The following is a 21,761-nucleotide window of genomic DNA, read 5'->3' as shown; positions in this document are numbered from 1 at the left end:
GCTCATTCAAGATGAGCAGTCTGCCAGCCCAGAGATAGTGCACCGGTCCACAGTTATGCGAGAGAGGTAGAGCGGAGTATCATTAGTGTATATGTGGAAGCATTTTTTTTATTCGCTTATGGGATCTGGGCGTCGCTGGCAAGGCCAGCATTTATTGCCCATCCCTAGTTACCCTTGAGAAGGTGGCGGTGAGCCACCTTCTTGAACTGCTGCAGTCCATGCGATGAAGGTACTCCCACAGTGCTGTTAGGTAGGGAGTGCCAGGATTTTGACCCAGTAACAATGAATGATCGGCGATATACTTCTAAGTCAGGATGGTGTGTGACTTGTAGGGGAATTTGAAGGTAGTGGTGTTCCCATGCGCCTGCTGCCCTTGTCCTTCTAGGTGGAAGAGGTCGCGGGTTTGGGAGGTGCTGCCGAAGAAGCCTTGGCGAGTTGCTGCAGTGCATCTTGTAGATGGTACACACTGCAGCCACGGTACGCCGGTGGTGGAGGGAGTGAATGTTTAAGGTGGTGGATGGGGCGCCAATCAAATGGGCTGCTTTGTCCTGGATGGTGTCGAGCATCTTGAGTGTTATTGCAGCTGCACTCATCCAGGCAAGTGGAGAGTATTCCATCACACTCCTTACTTGTGCTTTGTAGATGGTGGAAAGGCTTTGGGGAGTCAGGAGGTGAAACACTCACTGCAGAATACCTAGCCTCTGACCTGCTCTTGTTACCACAGTTTTTATGTGGCTGGTCCATTTAAGTTTCTGGTCAATGGTGACCCCCAGGATGTTGATGGTGGGGGATTCGGTGATGGTAATGCTGCTAAATTTCATGGGGAGGTGGTTAGACTCTCGCTTGTTGGAGATAGTCATTGCCTGGGACTTATGTGGCATGAATGTTACCTGCCACTTATCAGCCCAAGCCTGAACGTCATCCAGGTCTTGTTGCATGCAGGCATGGACTGCTTCATTATCTGAGGAGTTGTGAATGGCGCTGAGCACTGTGCAATCATCAGCGAACATCCCCATTTCTGACCCCATTTCTATAGATGATGTCGGCAAGGGACAGCGTAGATGAGGAAGGGGAGGGGGCCATGGATGGTTCCTTGCGATTCTTCAGAAGTGATGTGCAGGGTTGGGAAGAGAAGTCATTGTTGGAGATCCTCTGATTATGACCAGATAGTGGAACCAAACAAGGGCAATTCCAGCACACTGGAAAATGGAGGAGCGGTATTGCAGATCCATGGCATGTTTGACCATTTTGAAAGTTGTAGAGAGGTCAGAGTAGATATAGAGGGATCGTGCACAGTCACGGTCACTTAATTTTGTGTCCACAGGTGCATCAGGTAACTAACAGAGGCCTTTTTTGTGAGGGAAATGTATTCACTTTTGCTGTGGAAAGCAGGCATCAGATTAACAGGGCCCATAGTCACAAGGGTACAGGGTGCAGTAGATGGCATCCATGTTGCATATAGACCTTTGCTCCTGGCTGCCATCTCATGGCAGAGAATAGCATAGTATTCCATCCCTTGTCTACAAAGCTCCAGGGCTGATTTTAACGTTCAACCGTGGTGGAAAACAGGCGGTTGTGGAAACAGCCTCCTGTTGTATACCCCACCCGTTAGTTACACGGCCCGTTATGTACCGTGCCCGTGATGTACCCCGCCCATCATATGCCCCGCCCTTGATGTACCCCACCGTGTTGTACCCCGCCCGTTATGTACCCCACCCATGATATACCCTGCCCGTGATACAGCCCACCTGTGATGTACCCCGCCCGTGATACACCTGCCCGTGATACACCCCGCCCATTATATACCCCACCCATTATATAACCCACACATTTCCCTTCCATTGGTTCCACATCCTTTGTAAAGCTGTTTAATATGTAAAATATGTTTTTAAAAAAAGCTTTGAGGCTTTATAAAGGGCGAAACACTAATTGCTGCTGTATGCAGTCACCTGACTTTAAGTACACACATCCCTTTAAATTGTGCTGCTGACCAGACTTGGTGCATCTCCCAATAGATGAGTTGTTGGTGCAAGGCCAAAGCTGTTTGGCAATTGTATGATAATTATTCAAATGAACTGATCCTGCAAACTTGGCACAGTCACCTCTTTGCACAGAGAGCCAGCTTGGGCTAGTCAGACATTCTCAGCGCAGATTTTGATGGTTTTGCAAAATCAGAGTTTTAAAGTACCCTTGAGATACCTAAGTATTTGTTAATGTGAGCTAACATGAAGCTTGGTATATGAATAGAGTTAATTGGTGAACAGATGAATTCACTGTTGGGTTTACTATTGAAATAAATGTTTTGCAATGTTCCATTCTCAATAGCCATAAGGCAATTTTCTTTTAATGATATATTGCATTAATGTTTAGCATGGAGGGACAATTAGTTTTATTGGATACTTATAGAATTCCACTGAAGAAGGAGAAAGTAATTATTTATTTCTTAATTTATTGCAATGAATGGGAGTTTGAACAAGACAGTTTGTTTGTTTATTTATTATTAACTTATCAACTTCAAGTCAAGCAGAGAGACTACAGGTATTAACACATTCAATGCAGTCAACCAGGTGGGAAGTCATTAACTTACTCTGTGATTGCGATGGAATCAATCATTTCAGGAAGGCTACAGGGAGAAAGTGATTTCCTCGTAGCGACTGATGGGATGGATTGACTGGAGCATAGAATGATCAGTTCAAATGGGTTAAATGAGATCAGATGAGACAATAATTTATCAGATAAGTATTTATTAAATTCTTGTTTGGGAATTGAACCAGCTGAGAGGAGTTGAGCAAAATTGACTAAAGCCATAGGGTATTATCTAAGTATTAAATTACTTATTATTGAATAATTTATTGGGAATACCAGCTAGATGCAGGTATTAGTCTTGATGTAAAAATGTGTGTCTGGAATTACCCCTGAGGGGCTTGAAAGTAGGAAAGGGAAAGTCTTCAGGGCTTAGAGAGGTAGATCATTACTGACCATGCAGCAAAATCTAGCTAACAATCTAATCCATAAAATGGTCAGAAGATGAGATTAATTTATATCTTGGCATAATGCTTAATGAATGTGATCTGTTCTTTTTTTGCAAAGCACATTGATGAAAAACATTGGGGCTAAGAATATGATCCCATGCCTGTGGATTTCCAAGCTGACCTTGACCATAATATGAGGTCAGCTAACTGGAACATTTTGACGCACTCCCAGCTCACAGTGGATTGGAAGTTTAGGAGATCACAGACCTCTCAGGGACAGGCTATCAAGTGCCAGCAGCTGTTAAACAGTTGCTGACTGCTCTAAAATGACACCAGACTACTTATAAGAATGCCATGGGAGATTTGCTAGTATGATATAATGGGGGATAAATTGGATAAGGCCCGAAAAAGGGTGCAGAGATTATGTTGCGCGATCTGCCTGTGCCCGGTGAAAGTAGTGCAGGCAGCACACGAAATTCGTGCTGCCTACTTATTAACATGAATGCAACGCTGAGCTCAGCATTAAATGCACTGCTGCTTGGCTCAGTGCTCAACAGGGGGCTCAATATCATATGGAGTTTGCTCTCTGTTTAAAGGTTGCCTGCAGTGTGAAAGGCTGTCTGCACTTCTTAAAAGGGAGGTGCTTTGTTATAGAAGTACCTCATTCTGGCTGGAGCTGAAGCAATGCCTCAACAGGGGTGAGAGCGGGCACCTCAGTTCTCCGATGCAGCACTGGAGGCCTTGGTGCAGAGGGTCTACAGGAGGATACAGGTCCTTTACCCGCAGGAGTGGAGAGACCTTCCAGACACACTGTGTGACGGCAGTGGGAGGTGGTTGCTGAAACCATCAGCCCCAGGACATGGATCCAGTGCTGGAAGAAGTTTAATGACTTTGCACGAGTGGTCAAGGTCAGTGAATGCATCTTCAAATGCCATACCCTACCAACTGCACTACTAGCCTCAAACACTGCTCAATGTACCAAACCCCAATCACTCACCTACCAACAATCTCTATCAATCACGACTCATGCCTCACATCTCAGACCGTGCACACTTCCTTTAGGGAAGGAAATTTGCCGTCCTTACCTATTCCAGCCTATATGTGACTCCAGACCCACAGCAATGTGGTTGAATCTTAACTGCCCTCTGAAATGGCCTAGCAAGTCACTCAGTTGTAATAAACCACTATGAAACACAATAAGAGTGAAACTGGATGGAGCACCTGGCATCGACCTCGGCACCGACTATGGACAAGGCAATAGCACAGCCAGCCCAGTTGACCCTGCAAAGTCGTCCTCACCAACATCTGGGGACTTATGCCAAAATTGGGAGAGCTGTCCCACAGGCTAGTCAAGCAACAGCCTGACATAGTCATACTCACAGAATCATACCTTTCAGCCAATGTCCCAAACTCCTCCATCACTCCTCCATGTCCTGTCCCACCGGCGGTGGCACAGTGGTAAACAGTCAGGAAGGAGTGGCCCTGGGAGTGCCCTGGGAGTCCTCAACATTGAATCCAGACCCCATGAAGTCTCATGGCTTCAGGTCAAGCATAGGCAAGGAAACCTCCTGCTGATTACCTGTAGGGGGGCATTTTTTACCTGGTTTATGGTAATTTACCTTCCTTTACCTGGTTTACAGTAATTTACCTGGTCAAGCAGCCTTTTTTTCCCACTGCACTGAGACCAATACCAAACAGCGGTTTCAAATCACTAAACCCACCCTTCCAGTTCTGACTGGAGGAACTTATAATTAATGATATATTAAAATGGACAAAATGGTCTGGATGTGAGAAAATCACACTTTATTAACTAAAGAAAACTACACCACACGATCAAAGCAATAAAGAAACTACACCACACGATCAACGTAAAATTGGTTAACAGGGGAAGGCAGATGGCAAAAACAAGGGATAAATGGCTACAATGTAAGTCTTACAATCTTAGCAATTTCCCTTAAATTACCACCCCTCTAACTCCTTACTAGATTGCCTTGCTGAAGAGTCAGAAACCTGCTCACCTGTGGTCCAAAGAGAGAGAAGAGCTCACCTGCAGTCCAAGGAAAAAGAGAGAGAGATATGCTTCTGAGAAGCTATCTTTATATCTTGTGAGCTCCTGCTGTTTTGGCGCTGAAAAGGTCTGTGTGCAAATTTGCGCCGAAAAGTTCAGATACACAAGAGAAAGGCCACATTTGGCTGATTCCAACGGGCTATTTCCCAGTGGCCAAACTGCTTCCTTTGTCTGGAATGGGTTTCGAATAAAGCTTGGGGTGGTTTGAATGTGTCTTCATTCTGGAGCCAAAATGTACCCGCCCACATCTGGAGTTCATCTGGCTAAAACAAAAGGGATCCAACTGCCCTATTGTCTGAGCAATGGGTGATTCAAACCCATTCATTCCTTTTCTTAGTCTAAAAAAAAATCTCTTCCGTAGTTTAGGTGTGTCTCAATTGTGTGCTGGGCTTTCAATGGAGTTGGATTACTATGTAAACAGAAGCCCCTTTGTCCTGCGTTCACCGAAACTGCAGTCTCAAGTAGATAATCCCTTATGTCAACATCCTGAACAAACATTGCCTCTGTAGGGAAGGGAAACTCCCTTTTTTTGATTGGCAGAATCTGACTGACACTGCTTGATCCCTCCACTTTTCACAGACATCCACGAGCTGTTTCTAAGCCTTTTATCCTTGGCCATGCTTTTCTGATGGCCATTTTTAAACCCCTTTGCAATTTACACTGTTCAAAACTCAAGAGTACATTTTTTAAATGAAATGTGCTGTCTTAAAGTGTGCAAATTTTTCCACAAAGTTCCTTGATTCCGGTGTTGTCCATGTGTTGCCCATCTCAACACAGCCTTTTGTGGTTCTGGGCACATTTTAAAACATTGTCCAACCCAGTGACAATTTAAAATCATGCACAGTCTCTGTCCACAATGTGGATTAATATCTCCAGTATCTTCGGGGCAGAGGGATTTTGCGAACCCCTACATACCACCTACTGCCCTCCCTCAGCTAATGAATCAGCACTCCTCCATGTTGAACACCACTTGGAAGAAGCACTGAGAGTAGCAAGGGCACATAATGTACCCTGGGTGGGGGACTTCTATGTCCATCACTAAGCGTGACTCGGTAGCACCACTACTGACCGAGTTGGCAGAGTCTTGAAGAACATAACTGCCAGTCTGGGCCTGCGACAGTTGGTGAGAGAACCAACATGAGGGAAAAACTTACTTGACCTCATCCTCACCAATCTACCCGTTGCAGATGCATCTGTCCATGACAGTATTGGTAGCAGTGACCACCACACAGTTATTGTGGGGACCAAACCCCGTAGATTCAGAACAGATCTAGCAGCTCAAAACTGGGCATGCATGAGGCGCTGTGGGCCATCAGCAGCAGCAGAATTGTATTCCACCACAATCTGTAACCTCATGGCCTGGCATATCCCTCACTCTACCATTACTATTAAGCAAGGGGACCAACTCTGGTTCAATAAGGAGTATAGAAGTGCATACCAGGATCAGCACCAGGTATACCTAAAAATGAGGTGCTAACCTGGGGAAGCTGCAACACAGGACTACATGCATGCTAAAAAGTGGGAGCAGCATGCTATAGACAGGGCTAAGTGATCCCACAATCAATGGATCAGATCAAAGCTCAGCAATCTTGCCACATCCAGTCGTGAATGGTGGTGGACCATTAAACAACTAACAGGAGGAGGAGGCTCCATGAATATCCCCATCCTCAATGATAGTGAAACCCAGCACGTAAGTGTAAAAGACAAGGTTGAAGAGTTTGCAACCATCTTCAGCCAGAAGTGCCGAGTGGATGATCCATATCGGTCTACTCCTGAGATCCCCTCCATCACAGAAGCCAGTCTTCAGCCAATTCGATACACTCCAACTGATATCAAGAAACGGCTGAGCACACTAGATACAGCAAAGGCCATGGGTTCAGACAACATTCTGGCTATCGTGCTGAAGACTTGTGCTCCAGAACTAGCCGCGCCTCTAGACAAGCTGTTCCTGTACAGCTACAACACTGGCGACTATTCAACAATGTGGAAAACTGCCCAAGTATGTCCAATCCACAAAAACCAGGACAAATCCAACCCGGCCAATTACCGCCCCATCAGTCTACTCTCAATCATCAGCAAAGTGATGAAAGGTGTTATCGACAGTGCTATCAAGCAGCACTTACTCACCAAAAACCTGCTCACTGATGCCCAGTTTGGGTGCCGCCAAGACCACTCGACTCCCGACCTCATTACAGCCTTGGTCGAAACATGGACAAAGGAGCTGAATTCCAGAGGTGAGGTGAGAGTGACTGCCCTTGACATCTAGGCAGTATTTGACTGAGTGTGGCACCAAGGAGCCCTAGTAAAACTGAAGTCAATGGGAATCGGGGGGGAAAACGCACCACTGGCTGGAGTCATACCAAGCAAAAAGGAAGAAGGTTGTGGTGGTTCAAGGTCAATCATCACAGCCCTAGGACATCGCTGCAGGAATGCCTCAGGGCAGTGTCCTAGGCCGAACCATCTTCAGCTGTTTCATCAATTTCCTTCCCTCCAACATAAGGTCAGAAATGGGGATGTTCGCTGATGACTGCTCAGTGTTCAGCGCCATTCACAGCTCCTCAGATAATGAAGCAGTCCATGCCCGCATGCAACAAGACTGGGACGACGTTCAGACTTGGGCTAATAAATGGCAGGTAAAATTTGTGCCACAGAAGTGCCAGGCAATGACTATCCCCAACAAGCGAGAGTCTAACTACTTCTCCTTGACATTCAACGGCATTACCATCGCCGAATCCCCCACCATCAACATGCTGGGGGTCACCATTGACCAGAAACTTAACTGGACCAGCCACATAAATACTGTGGCAACATTTGCAGTAAAGAGGCTAGGTATTCTGCAGCGAGTGTCTCACCTCCTGACTCCCCAAAGCCTTTCCACCATCTACAAGGCACAAGTAAGGAGTGTGATGGAATACTCTCCACTTACCTGGATGAGTGCAGCTCCAACAACACTCAAGAAGCTCAACACCATCCAAGATAAAGCAGCCCACTTGATTGGCACCCCATCCACCACCTTAAACATTCACCCCCTCCACCACCGGTGTACTGTAGCTGCAGTGTGTACCATCTACAAGATGCACTGCAGCAACTCACCAAGACTTCTTCGGCAGCAAATCCCAAACCCACGACCTCTTCCACCTAGAAGGACAAAGGCAGCAGGTGCATGGAAACACCACCACCTCCAAATTCCCCTCCAAGTCACACACCATCCTAACTTAGAAGTATATCGCCGATCCTTTGTCATCGCTGGGTCAAAATCCTGGAACTCCCTCCCTAACAGCACTGTGGCAGTACAATCACCACACGGACTGCAGCGTTTCAAGAAGGCGGCTCACCACCTCCTTCTCAAGGGCAATTTGGGATGGGCAATAAATGCTGGGCTTGCCAGCGATGCCCACATCCCAAGAATTATTAAATAAAACACAATGCCAGCCTTTCAACCATGACAGGCACATCACCCTACACAGGACTCAGATGAGGACTTCGATGTGGTAGCCTTCAGAAGAAGGGTGAGGATCATGTACACAGAAATGCTTGGTGCAATGGGAGGCCTGCCAGAGAGTCTCTTGTCACTGTCAAGGAGCATGGAGGTGTTCAGCTCCAATATTGCATGGGGGGGCAGCTCCATTCAATGGGCACCTCATTAGAGATCTTGTGGGCCCAACCATGATGCAGCGTCTGATGCCCATTGCAGCACAGGCAGAAGTGACCCAACGTCTGAGTGCTGCAGTAGAAGCTCAGACTTATGTCATGCAGGCTCAGCTTGCTGCCATGCAAGATCAGACTGCTGCCATCATGGCTGGGTTTACAAGTGTGGAAATGTGCTTGCAGAGTCTCATAGCAGTCCAGCAATCTGTCCTCCAACAGATGGCTAGCAATGCTGAGGCAGGGGGAATGGCAGTGGATCAGTGGAACAAGAACCTGCTCTCTTCTCTCAGGATGACAGCAATCATACTCCCATCACTGCCACTCCACCGGTGCCATTGCAGTTGCCTGTCAGCCAGCCAGCCCAGGCTGTTGCCGCCCATGCCAAGGAGATGCAGTCTACAGCCGGGCCTTCCAGGCCCAGAGCTGCATGAGGTCATCCTGCAAAGCCATCTGCAGTGTCCCCCACTGAAAGTCAACGGCATTCCACCAGCCATGCTGCAGCGACGGGGGTCACACTGTGCAGGAGTACTAGAATAGACAAAGACACACGGAAGACAGGTGCTAAGGGAATGCACAAGAATAATTCGTTGACTTTGTAATTTTATATTTGAATTAATCATTTATAAATTATGTTTCGAATGATTGTTTTGTCGTGTCTTTCATTTCAGCTTTGTGCCCAAGAGGACACTGTGATGTTCCATGACAGAGGGATGGTCAGGTGGGGAAACATTGAGCAATGGGGATCTGGGGTTCCAGTCAGAGGAACTGGAGTCTGATGATGCGCTCCTGGACTGCCCATCCAGAACGGGGATTTGCAGGCTGCCTCCTCCTCTTCCTCCTCCACATCCTCCTCCTCTTGAGGTGTTTGCAGAACCCATGATGGCAAGGGCTGCACCTTCATGATGGCCATGTCGTGGTGGATGTTGCAGACCACCATGAAATGGGACACCTGCTCTGGCGAGTGCTGGAGGGCTCCTCCCGCGCCGTCAAGGCAGCGGAACCTTTGCTTCAGCACCCCGATGGTCTGCTTGATGAGGTTCCTCGTGGCAGCATGGCTCTCATTATATGAGTACTGGCCATGAGCGGTGGGGTTGAGGAGGGGATTCATCAGCCAGCGGATAGCCTTTGTCATGAGCCACCACCCTCAGGTTCGACGTGGTGGCTGGAACATTGCTGGCACAGTGGACTGGTGCAGGATGAAGGCATCATGACTGCTGTCAGGATAGCAGGCATTCACCATCATGATTTCATGGCCAATGCTTTTTAAACTAAATGGGCATGTGTGTGTATTGAAACTTAATTTTATGAGACATATCTGGGGTTGTGACCTCTCACACCTGATATGTCCTGCAAGTGCTTTGGTCGTTACATTGGAGGAGGCCACCTTTTAACATTCCAGGGCGCCCGCCTGAAACAGGCAGTAGGTGCCTTGCATATGCAAACCACAGTCCTAACTTCAGTTGTAGGAACCTGATGGATAATTTGGGAGCAAATGGGCAGTGTTGGTGCTGTGCAAGCTCCACCTAGTTGTACCAGGTCATGAGTGGCCTAACCAGGGATCCTTAAAGGGACCTCTGCCAGCCACTCAAAAATGGGTGCAACACCTTTTAAAAATTAGGTTTCTGGGGAGCCACCACAAAAGTACTGCCGGCTACAGCTGGCTCAGGCTCACCCAATTCCTCCCCCTGTCAGACCAGCTCATCCTCAGCGCCTGCCGGAATTCACCAGACAGCAGAGCAATCACTTTACCGACTCACCAGCGGTATTTGTCACAAGTCAATATTCCAACTACAGCCTTGACTTGTTTAGTTTTAGCATCACCTCTTTGCTTTTCTACTCCATACCCCTATTTATAAAACATAGGATCCCATATGTATTTGTAACAGATTTATCAACGTGTCTTCCCACTTTTAAATATTTGTGTATCTGAACCCAAGTCTTTCTGCTCCTCTACTCCTTTTAAAGGGTTATCATTTAGTGTGCCTTTCATTCTTCCACCCAAAATGTATGACTTCACCCTAACTTTCGTCTGACATCTACCTGCCCAACCTACTAACCTGCTTATGTCCTCCTGACTAAGAAGCATTGTAGTGAAGGAGGTAAGAACTTTTGCTAAAGACTAAAACATTAACTGTAGAAACTCTTCAAAAGCTTTTTGGAAAGAACAGTACTTTAAAATAGCAATATTTAAAAACAGACCAATTGTACGCAATCAATACCTGTCAGTAAAATGCAGGTTCTTCTTCTTAGGCAGTCCCTCGGAACCGAGGATGACTTGCTTCCACATTAAAGAAAATGAGTTCACAGGTGACTATTGAGTCCAATGCGGGACCTACAGTCTCTGTCACAGGTAGGGCAGATGGTGGTTGAAGGGGCGGGTGGGTGGGGTGCTTGGGTTCATGTGCGCTCCTTGCACTGCTTGCGCTTGGCTTCCGCTTGATCCCGGCGAAGAGACTCGAGGTATTCAGTGCCTTCACGAATGCTTCTCCTCCACTTTGTGCAGTCTTGGGCCAGGGATTCCCAGTGTCAGTGGGGATGTTACACTTTTTCAAGGAGGCTTTGAGTGTATCCTTGAAGCGTTTCCTCTGCCCACCTGGGGCTCTCTTGCCATGTCGGAGCTCTGAGTAGAGTGCTTGTTTTGGGAGTCTCGTATCGGGCATGCGGACGATGTGACCCATCCATCGGAGCTGATCGAGCGTGGTCAAAGCTTTGATGCTGGGGATGTTGGCCTGAACGAGAACACTGACGTTGGTGTGCCTATCCTGCCAATGGATTTGCAGGATCTTGCGGAGGCAGTATTGCTGGTGCCTCTCCAGTGCTTTGTGGTGCCTGCTGTACATGGTCCATGTCTCTGAGGCATACAGGAGAGCGGGTAGTACTACTGCTCTGTAGACCGTGAGCTTATTGCCGGGTTTGAGGTCCTGGTCTTCAAACACTCTCTTCCTCAGGCGACCGAAGGCTGCACTGGCACTCTGAAGGCAGTGTTGGTCTTCGTCATCGACGTCTGCCCTTGTTGACAGTAGGCTCCCGAGGTATGGAAAGTGGTCCATGTTGTCCAAGGCCTTGTCCTGGATTGTGATCATCAGGGGGCAGCACTGTGTGGCGGGGGCAGGTTGGTAGAGGACCTTTGTCTTATGGATGCATAGTGTAAGGCCCATGCTTTCGTACGCTTTGGTGAAGGTGTTAATGATGGTTTGGAGTTCGACCTCCGAGTGTGCGCAGATGCAAGCATCGTCTGCATACTGTAATTCGACAACAGAGGATGGGAGCGACCTTGGATCTGGACTGGAGGTGACAGAGGTTGAACAGTTTCTTGTTTGTTCTGTAAATTAGCTCCACTCCAGCGGGGAGCTTACTGAGGGTGAGATGGAGCATTGCAGCAAGGAAGATCGAGAAGAGCATTGGTGCGATGACACAGCCTTGCTTGACCCCGGTCTGTACGTGCATTGGGTCTGTGGTGGAACCGTTGGTCAGGATCACGGCTTGCATGTCGTCGTGAAGCAGGGGGAGGATAGTGACAAACTTATGAGGGCAGCCAAATTTGAGGAGGACACTCCATAATCCCTCATGGTTGACATTGTCGAAGGCTTTTGTGCGGTCAAAGAAGGCCATGTACAGCGGTTGGTGCTGTTCCCTGCATTTCACTTGTAATTGGCGCGCAGTGAAGATCATGTCCATTGTGCCCCTTAGTGGGCGGAATCCACATTGCGACACTGGGAGGAGCTCTTCAGCCACTGGGAGAAGGCGATTGAGGAGGATTCTTGTGATGACTTTCCCTGTGGCATACAGCAGGGAAACTCCTCTGTAATTACCGCAATCGAACTTGTCACCTTTCTTGAAGATGGTCACAATTACAGTGCCTCTGAGATCCCCTGGTATGCTCTCCTCCTTCCAGATAAGAGAAATGAGTTCTTAGATGTGGTCTTACTAACATGCTACGTATTTATGTGTTGATGATCAGTGCTCATCTTCTGTATCGTTATTCTCTCAGACATTCATTCACAAAATCAAGCACTGCAATATTCTCACAGTTTTGGCTACCAATATACTGAACCATTAACTGGTGGGGAAAGGGTTTGTGCTGACAATACTGCAAGCAGAGGCTGCAAATTTGAGTTGCACGATTCATGGAGAGTCGATTCTCAAAAATGCGATGGGGGCAGAATCAGAAGGAAAGTCATTGCTGGACTGGTCTTACGCAGCGGCGAATGTTTGCTTCAGTCTACTTACAGAGGCCTTGAATGAGATTGCCTGTACTCTCGTTGATGGTGTGTGACATGGCAGGTCAGGAAAGAAGGGAAAATAATTGAAAATGAAGAGATTCTTACCTTCAAAAATAAATTAATGTCCATTACATAAATTTGTAAGATGCTGGGAAGGAAGTACAAAGCTCAAATGCAATCTCAGGGATCATCTCCTGTCCATTGATGACACCTACATTGTTCTTGCAGCTGTTTGTATTACCACAGCTCTATAATTGAATTGCAAGTCGATAACTTCCCTTCAAACTTCTATTACAGTCAATATACTCTTTTGGTCCGGACACAGTTATAACAATATACGTACTGTAACAATAGGGGAACTTTCCTTATAAAAACTTGCAAAAACGTCCAGATTGTTTTGGGGATATTTACAATTTCAGGCATAAGACAAAAATATAAAAAAATCAATATTTTACTTTAATTTCAGCGTAATAAGAGTTAATTTTTCACAAATTCAGTTATTTCTGACTTCAAAATTGAATTATAAGTGATTGATTCTTCAATTTTTGCCAGAGTAGCCAAAATGATTGAATCATGCAAGTCACTAAATTCAGCATTGCATTTAATATTGAATGTCGGAGATAATCTTTAGAAAGGCTGCCGGAGTCGGAGCATCGTCATCATCGTGAACATTCTCACTGTCCTAACTACTTTCATTATTTAATTCCAGCTTAGGTCACTCAAAGCACCAGTAGAGGCTCAGGTAATCAAAGAATCATCAACTGTGATATAGCCAGATTGAGGACCTTCAGCCAGGATCAGCCCTCCTCGCTGCAGTCGCTTCCAAATGCTCCGCCACTCCGGATAGTCTTCAACTTCTTCAAGCCAAACCAACTTCTCTTCCTTATTGAAGATACGCGTGTGGTGAAAGCAGTTTGCAAAGTTGCTCTGAGTCACAAGATCCCAACTTATAGCAACAAAATTCACGGTAGCAGCAAACTGATAGAGAATTCAAATCTGTCTTTTACTAGTCAGAAAGTTTCGATAGTGAGCCTTGAAATGCTTGATGCCTCCAGCATCCATTGGGTGAAGCTTAGAAGTGGCATTCTTTGGGCGATGGACAAGATCCGCATTCAACTGGTAAGAAATTTCAGGATGTGCAGGGCAGTTATCCAGAACGATTAACACACTTGTTTAAAATCATGAAGTGTTTAGATGGAGTAATTAAAGGGAAACTCTTTCCAATGGCTGAAGAGTCGATAACCAGAGGGCACAGATTTAAGGTGATTGGCAAAAGAACCAGAGACGACATGAGGAAAAACTTTTTTGCACATCACCAGAGGGAAGCAGGACGAGTGTGCATATGGTTTTCCCAGGATAGTGGGATTCCCGATGGTGTACTGCGCCATTGACTGCACACACGTGGCTTTGCGGACACCGCATAAGGACCCTGAGGTCTTCCATAACCGCAAAGGCTACCACTGACTTAATGTCCAGTTAGTGTGCGACCACAGCGAATCCTCAATGTCAATGCCCACTATCCTGGCAGCAGCCATGATGCCTTCATCCTGCACCAGACTGGTGTGTCAACACTCTTCCAGCCACCAAATCAAGCTTGCAGCTGACTGCTAGGAGACAAGGGCTGCCCGCTCTCCACCTGGATCATGAACCCCTTCCACAACCCCAACACTCCTGCACATCACTCATATAATGAGAGCCATGCTGCCACCAGGAACATCATCGAGCAGACCATCGGGGTGCTCAAGCAACTGTTTCGCTGCCTTGACCCCTCAGGAGTAGCCCTCCAGTACTCACCGGAGCGGGAGTCCCATTCCGTGGTGGTCTGCTGCATGCTCCACAACTTGGCCATCATTAGGGCCCAGCCCTTGCCACCAGGGATTGCAGGACCAACTCAGGAGGATGAGGAGGAAGAGGGAGAGGAGGAGGAGGAGGAGGAGGAGGAGGAGGAGGAGGAGGAACAGGAGGAGGAGGAACAGGAGCAAGGGAGGATGCAGCCACTCAATCGGCCTTCCGGAAGGGCGGTCCATGATTGCCTCATCAGACTGCAGTTCTACTAAATTAAACCCCAGATCCCCGTTGCTCACCACATCCCCATCATTCCATCACTGTCGTAGGCCATATCACAGTGCAAAGCTGAAATGAGCCGCCACAAAAGAATCCAACCTGAATTAATAAGTTTATCAACAATCAGTTAACACATATTTACATCAACAATATTATCTATTCACCCTTGTGCAATCCCTTAGTGCCTCTTGTTACTGTCTCTTTGCCTATTCTAGTGCTCCTAGAGAGTGTCGGCTCAGTGGCTGCAGCATGGTTGGTGGAAAGCTGTGCGGCAGACTTCAGATGGCCTTGCAGGATGCAGTGGTGGGAGCAGGAACGCTGTCATCCTGAGAGAGAACAGCATTTTCCTGCTCCACTGCCCCACTGCCACTCCCCCGGGACAACACCTCAGTATCCCTCGCAATCTGCTGGAGCAGAGATTGCTGGCCTGCTGCGACACCATGAAAGCCCCGGTCAATGGTTGTAGACCCAGTCACGATGGCAGCCGTCAGAGCTTGCGTGGCATCAAGCTGAGACTGCATGTGAGCTGTCTGAGATTGGATGGCACCAACCATAGACTGCATAACAGCACTAAGATGTTGTGTCACTTCCACGTGTGCTGCAATGGAAGCTGCCAGATCGTCCATCACGCGCGGCATCAGGTCTGGGTCGCCACAGTCTCTCTGGGAGTCGGCCATCCTTTGCAGACTGGAAATGATGGCCTCCATGGTGTGTGCAGAGCTTTGTGCAATGTTAGAGGCGGACTCCTCCACGCTCCTTACCATTGCCTAGAGGCTCTCAGACACCCTTGCCATTGCACCTATTATCTCCGTGTGTCTGCCCATCACCGTTCTTCTAAATGCCTCCCCATCGAGTTCCTCATCTGAGTCCTGTGCAGCAGAACTCGCACGCGAACTCGCCCTTCGGGCAGCTGACCCCTGAGCTGCCCTTTCCCCCTGGCCTTGCTGCAGCCCAAGCATCCCCGGTACCTCACGCTGTACAGAACCTGCTGCTATACTAGCCTCTAAAGAACACGCAGTGCCAGTATCTGAGCTGGTACCTGCGGGTGAGACATGCAGTGACGCGGTGTGTTCTTCCTCCTCCTCTTCTCCCGCCTCACTCTCTACAGTGGCCTCAGGGACAGGATGCTCAGGTATTTGCTCTTTATTTGAAAGCATAAAAGCACAAGAGTCGGGTTAAGGTGAGGGAGAAATGCATGCATACAGCATGATTAGCTGGAAAGTGTGAAAGACTTGTGTGTTGAGGGGGAAGTGGGATGTGAGATGAAGGAGTAGGGATGAACATACCGTTGTTGTCCCCAAGGGGTCAACGTCGCTGGTGACAACGGCACCCACCACCTGGCGCCCAATAATCTGCAGCACTCTATTTTCCAGCACAGACAGTGGTTGGGTGTCAGCTTGTCCCCCACCTGTGCACTCCTGCTCCCTCCTGTTGTGAGCCACCTTGGCCTGCAAGAGAAAGGAAAATGTGTGAGTGAGTGTGGAGCAATGTGTTTTGGGGATGTGCCTACCATAGTTGAATAGCTATCATTGTGTGCAAGGTGTGAGATGTGGGTGTGAGTGTTGGTAGGTAGAGATTGTTGGTGGGTGAGTGCTGGGGGTGTAGTGCTTTGGGCAATATGTGAAGATTGTGGTACAGATGGTGGTATGTAACATTTGTTGAAGCATTGACTCACCCTGACTGCCCGAGCGAGGTCATTAAATTTCTTCCTGCACTGTGTGTGGGTCCTGGGGACCACATCACTGCCCGAGGCGTGCTGCGCTGCTTCCATCCACATGGTGCGGAAGACTTGCGGCGAGGGCCTCCTGCCACTTGCCAGGTAGAGCACCGCCCTCCATCTCTCCACAGCAAACACCAACGCTTCCAATGCTTGATCGCAGAATCTGCGGGCTCTCTCCCAGGGGCGTGGATCTGCCATGAGTACAGCTGCTTCAGTTCTCTGGCTCCTTCTCCCTGACCTGCTGCTGTTTGCTGAGGCAGCTGCATAACGAGCAATGCTGAGAATGAGGTGCTGCAGCATCAATGAACCTCCTTTTTATGAACAAAGCCTGTGGTAGTCATGACTTGCGATTAGACTGCACCTGATATTGTTGCACTCTTTGAGTGTAACGCCAATGTGCTTGGGCGTAAAGACTTGAATTTGCACTCCAATCACTTCTTTGAGCAGTGAGCACGAATTTTACGTACCGTCTAAAGCATTAGCACCTGGCACTAGTTCTCCAACCTTTCTAATTTTACTGCCCATTCCTGGGCTATAATGAATTTCTAGCCCTATATAGTGTGCAACCCATTCATGTCACTTTTGAAATCTACCTTTCTGAACCATTTCAGGATAGAATCCCATTGTTCCTTGTTGATTTTGCTAGTGGCTGCCTGAGTGGCAGCAAACTCTTTTACTAATTCAGTCTGTGCCTGTCACTTTTTGTGAAGAGCAGTCATAATTTCATACTTGTGTCTTCATAATTTCATACAAGATCTGTGTGATTTTTTTATTTGATTCCAGTTTCACAGAAATAACAGCCACAAATATACTGTTCTGTCACAGCTTCTCCTGAATAACCACTCCTTTAGTTACAGGATGTCCTGCCCTTGTAAGAAGATAGAGTAATTATGAGCAAACAATCCAGTCAGATCAATCTGAGGCTTCAAGGGGATCTCAACAGGCTCAGTGAGTGGGCGAGAACATGGCAGATGGAATATAATGCGGATAAATGTGAAGTTATCCACTTTAGTAGAAAAAACAGAATGGCAGCGTACTTCATAAATGGTGAAAGATTGGGGAATGCAGATGCTCAAAGGGACCTGGGTGTCCTTGTACATGAGTCACTGAAAGTGAATGTGCAGGTGCAGCAAGCCATTAGGAAGGCAAATGGTATGCTGGCTTTCATTACAAGAGGATTTGAGTATAGTAGTAAAGAAGTCTTACTCCAATTATATAGGGCCTGGAGTACTGTGTACAATTTTGGTCTTCTTACCTAAGGAAGAATATACTTGCCATAGAGGGAGTGCAACAAAGGTTCATGAGATTGATTCCTGGGATGGCGGGACTGTCGTATGAGAAGAGATTGAGTAAACTGGGTCTGTATTCTTTTGAATTCAGAAGAATGAGAGGGATCTCATTGAAGCATACAAAATTATTACAGGGTTTGATAGGATGGATGCTGGGAGAATGTTTCCCTTGGCTGGGGAGTCTAGAACCAGGGGCCACAGCCTCAAGATAAAGGGTAGGCCATTCAGGACTGAGATGAGAAGACATTTCTTCACACAGAGGGTGGTGAATCTTTGGAATTCTCTACCCCAGAGGGCTGTGGAGGCTCAGTCATTGGGTATATACAAAACAGAAGTTGATAGATTTCTGACTAGTAAGGGCATCAAGGGATATGGTGATAGGGCCGGTGAATGGAGTTGAGGCAGAAGATCAGCCATGATCTCATTGAATGGCGGAGCAGGCTCGAAGGGCCGAATGGCCGACTCCTGCTCCTATTTCTTATGTTCTTATGCTCTTATGTTAAAATTTGCGCAAGCAATGAAATCTACAAAGGGTTAAAAAAGGGTGTAACACGGGACCACAGATTTGCATAATTTTAGACAAATTCTAACATTATACAGCTATAACTGTACGCAAACTGAAATATTTACAAAAGTTTGGCCACCAGTAGAACATTATGTGGATTATAACAATGGGTGACTTAATTTTTTGCAAACTCAACTGTATTTGATAAATCCAACTTTCATCTATTCTAGTCACTCATGAGATTTATATTTGTTTAGGCAGAGATGATGCAGCCTTGAATGTTAAAATATGTGTATTTTAATACAGATCAATAAACAACGAACCTACAAGGATTCCAGAGCACAGTTCAATACTTCCAACTAATTCTCAGTATTTTAAAAATATGTTTAATTAAACATTATTTTTCTGGTTTAAATTAACTCGTCTTTTCTAGAAAGCAAAATCTTCTGAAAGTAATGAATCCCTCACTTAAGCCAGCACATTGCAAAATAATGGAATAATACTCAAATTAGGAAAATTAAACCCGTCAAATCGTTATAATTGAAAACATTTATGGTTTTAATGAATTGCAGTTGCCAGAAAATAATTCTTCACAAATCAAAGTTTTACTCTTTCAACATTGCAATCAATGTGAATAAAGGAAGGGAATTATTCCAAATTCCGTTAGTATTTCAACACTATCACAATAAGAATACCTTTTTATATCAATCATCTCTTAATCCTTCTAGGGTACAAAAATTTGAACAGTATCTGATTGGAGTATTGAACTGAAAATAATAGCAGCCTCTATTTAGGATAATATGTAGAAAGAGGTAAGGAGAGGGGAAAAGTTTGAAGTAAAGTGATAGGGGAAAAATTTCATTAGCGACCATTTTGTGTCATTAACATCGCCTGGGCGCTAAATTCAGCGCCCGGCAAAAAATAGCACCAGCAATCGCTAACGTCAGTTTTAGCAACCCAAGAGGGAGGTGGCACGCTAATTCAGGCACCCCACTGCCTTCTTAGAGCGCTAACCCCGAATATCGGGGCGGTGCGGTCTGCAGCGCTACACACTGGGCACATTGCGCTGCCGCATGGAAGCGCTCTTCCCCTCATTAAAGGGGAGGGACCAAGCCCACAACACTGCGGGGCCCTATCTGGACCACCGGGGAGCAGGGTGCCGTGCCAGCAACCCTGCCCACAAGAGGAGTACCAGGCTGCCAGATCGTGACACGGACCCTGTGTTCAAAGTCGCAACGAGCCGCGACAAGTAAGTTGGATGATTATTTTTCCTCGCCCACCACCTCCCCTTTAGTTAGTGTCCGTGAGCCTGCTGATGCTCTATTCCCACCCGCTGAACTGGTTGCTGTCATCACCCGGCTCAGATTCAGAGGGCGCGGGCCAATTTTGCAGACAGGGAAAAAACGGGGCGCCACGCACGGTGATGACATTGTCATCGCCTGCGCAATGGAGCGGGGCTTAACCGGTTACCACCGCTGCTAAACAGCTGCTGAATTTAGCAGGAGTTGTTAGCGGCGCCACCCCCGAGCAAAAATTTGTTTGCGCCCCATTAGCGCCCCCAGGGAGCGCTAACGAGAGGTGCAAATGCACTGAATTTCTAGCTCATATTCTCTTCACGAGAAAGTATGTAGTAAACCTTCATTGTCTGGTGAAAGGCAAAAGCCATACATCATTTTCATCACAATGTCACACACGTGTGACAGGATGATGTACTTTCATGTAAATGGTGTCAGCACATTGTATGTTTGCAGGCAAATGAATAAAAGATTTGTCAATGCTCTTTCAGGGAAATTGTACCTCTTTGATGATTTAGATAGCATTCACACCACTTGCAAAAGCATATGATTAGTTCGGCCTTAAGAAACGATTTGGCGGGTGGGGGGGGGGTGCGGCGTGGTGGTAAAATTCAACTTCAGCAGGGATGCAAAACAGGCAGTTGTGAATCAGCCACTTGTTATACACTCCATTGACTTCCATGGAAAGAGACAAATCAAGTGAGGTTCAACATTTATAATTCTCTACCCTGCCTAAGTTGAATTCTACCCCCATAATATCTGCCAGCAGCTAAAATATTTTCTTCTTCTTCTTCAAGGGTTTGGTTAGACCCATCTGACAAACTGTGTAGGCTTAGTTCATTTGATCATAAGAAAAGTATTCTTGCTCTTGATATGGTACAAAGCTGAACAAGAACATACTGGCCTGGATTTTCCCAGCCCTGTGGAGGCGGGTTTGGAGGCGGAACTGCCTGGAAAATAACAGAATTTGGGGGCGAGTGACCAACCCAAGCCAATCCATGCCATCATGTCAGGAGGCGGGTAGCCGTCCCGCACCAGGTCCCATCTCCTTTGAGGCGGGAAGGGATTAAAGCCTATTAACAAGTAGTTATCAGGCAGAAAATAGGATTAGCCCTTTTTTGCCCTCACAAGTGTGGGCTTTCCGAAGGCTTCGAAACTCACCAGGTCAGCGAGGCGAGTACTGGGTCTGCAGGGGTCGGGGGGATGCAAAAGTGTGCTGTGAAGGTAAGTGATGGGTGCAAGAGTGGAGAGGTGAGTATCTGAGGTAAGTGCAAAGTGTTTTTAAAAGTGTACTTACCTTTGTTTCTTCCTACAGGCTTCAGTTGGTGTGTATGCGGAGAGTCTCACACCTCCACGGTAGAGATGACTGATGGCCATTGCATTCTCATATACAGGAAACTTTTTTTATCCGACACCGATGGGACCGACATGGTGCCGATTCATCAAAAATTCCGGATAACCGAAAGCTATAGTAAAAGATACAGAGAACTGACAGCTCCGTATAAAGCAACAAACCCTGTTGCTCAGCAACAAGTGCAGAACAATGGCCACAAGTTCCAAGCGTCTCTGTAGCTTAGCAACAGCTGCAGCCACACCCTTGCACAGCAACAGATTGAGGAAGGCAAGTACAATATGAAGTAAAACTTACCTGAACCTACTCCTGTATTTTGCCGGTTAACCGAGATTTCCGGTTATTTAGGTGCCGGTAAATCGAAAGTTTCCTGTACAACAACCATCTCATTTCTGCAAAAGAAAGATGTTTGATGAGTCTTGAATTCAAGGCCTCATCAAACTACAGAGAATGTCACTGTTTGACAGCTTTACAGAGCTGTCAAACAATGACAATTCATCTGTCAAAAATTTTGACAGATGAAACGGCATACGTTGACGTTCTCTGTAACCGGCTTTTCCTTAATTGGCCTACTAAGGCCGCTGGGCGGGCTTAACAAGGTCAATCAAGGGAAAATTACCTGGGTT

This window comes from Somniosus microcephalus, chromosome 1, assembly GCF_052327205.1.
Source record: "Somniosus microcephalus isolate GS21.2 chromosome 1, FLI_Smic_1.0, whole genome shotgun sequence".
Classification (NCBI taxonomy): Eukaryota; Metazoa; Chordata; class Chondrichthyes; order Squaliformes; family Somniosidae; genus Somniosus; species Somniosus microcephalus.
This window is presented reverse-complemented; position numbering follows the sequence as displayed.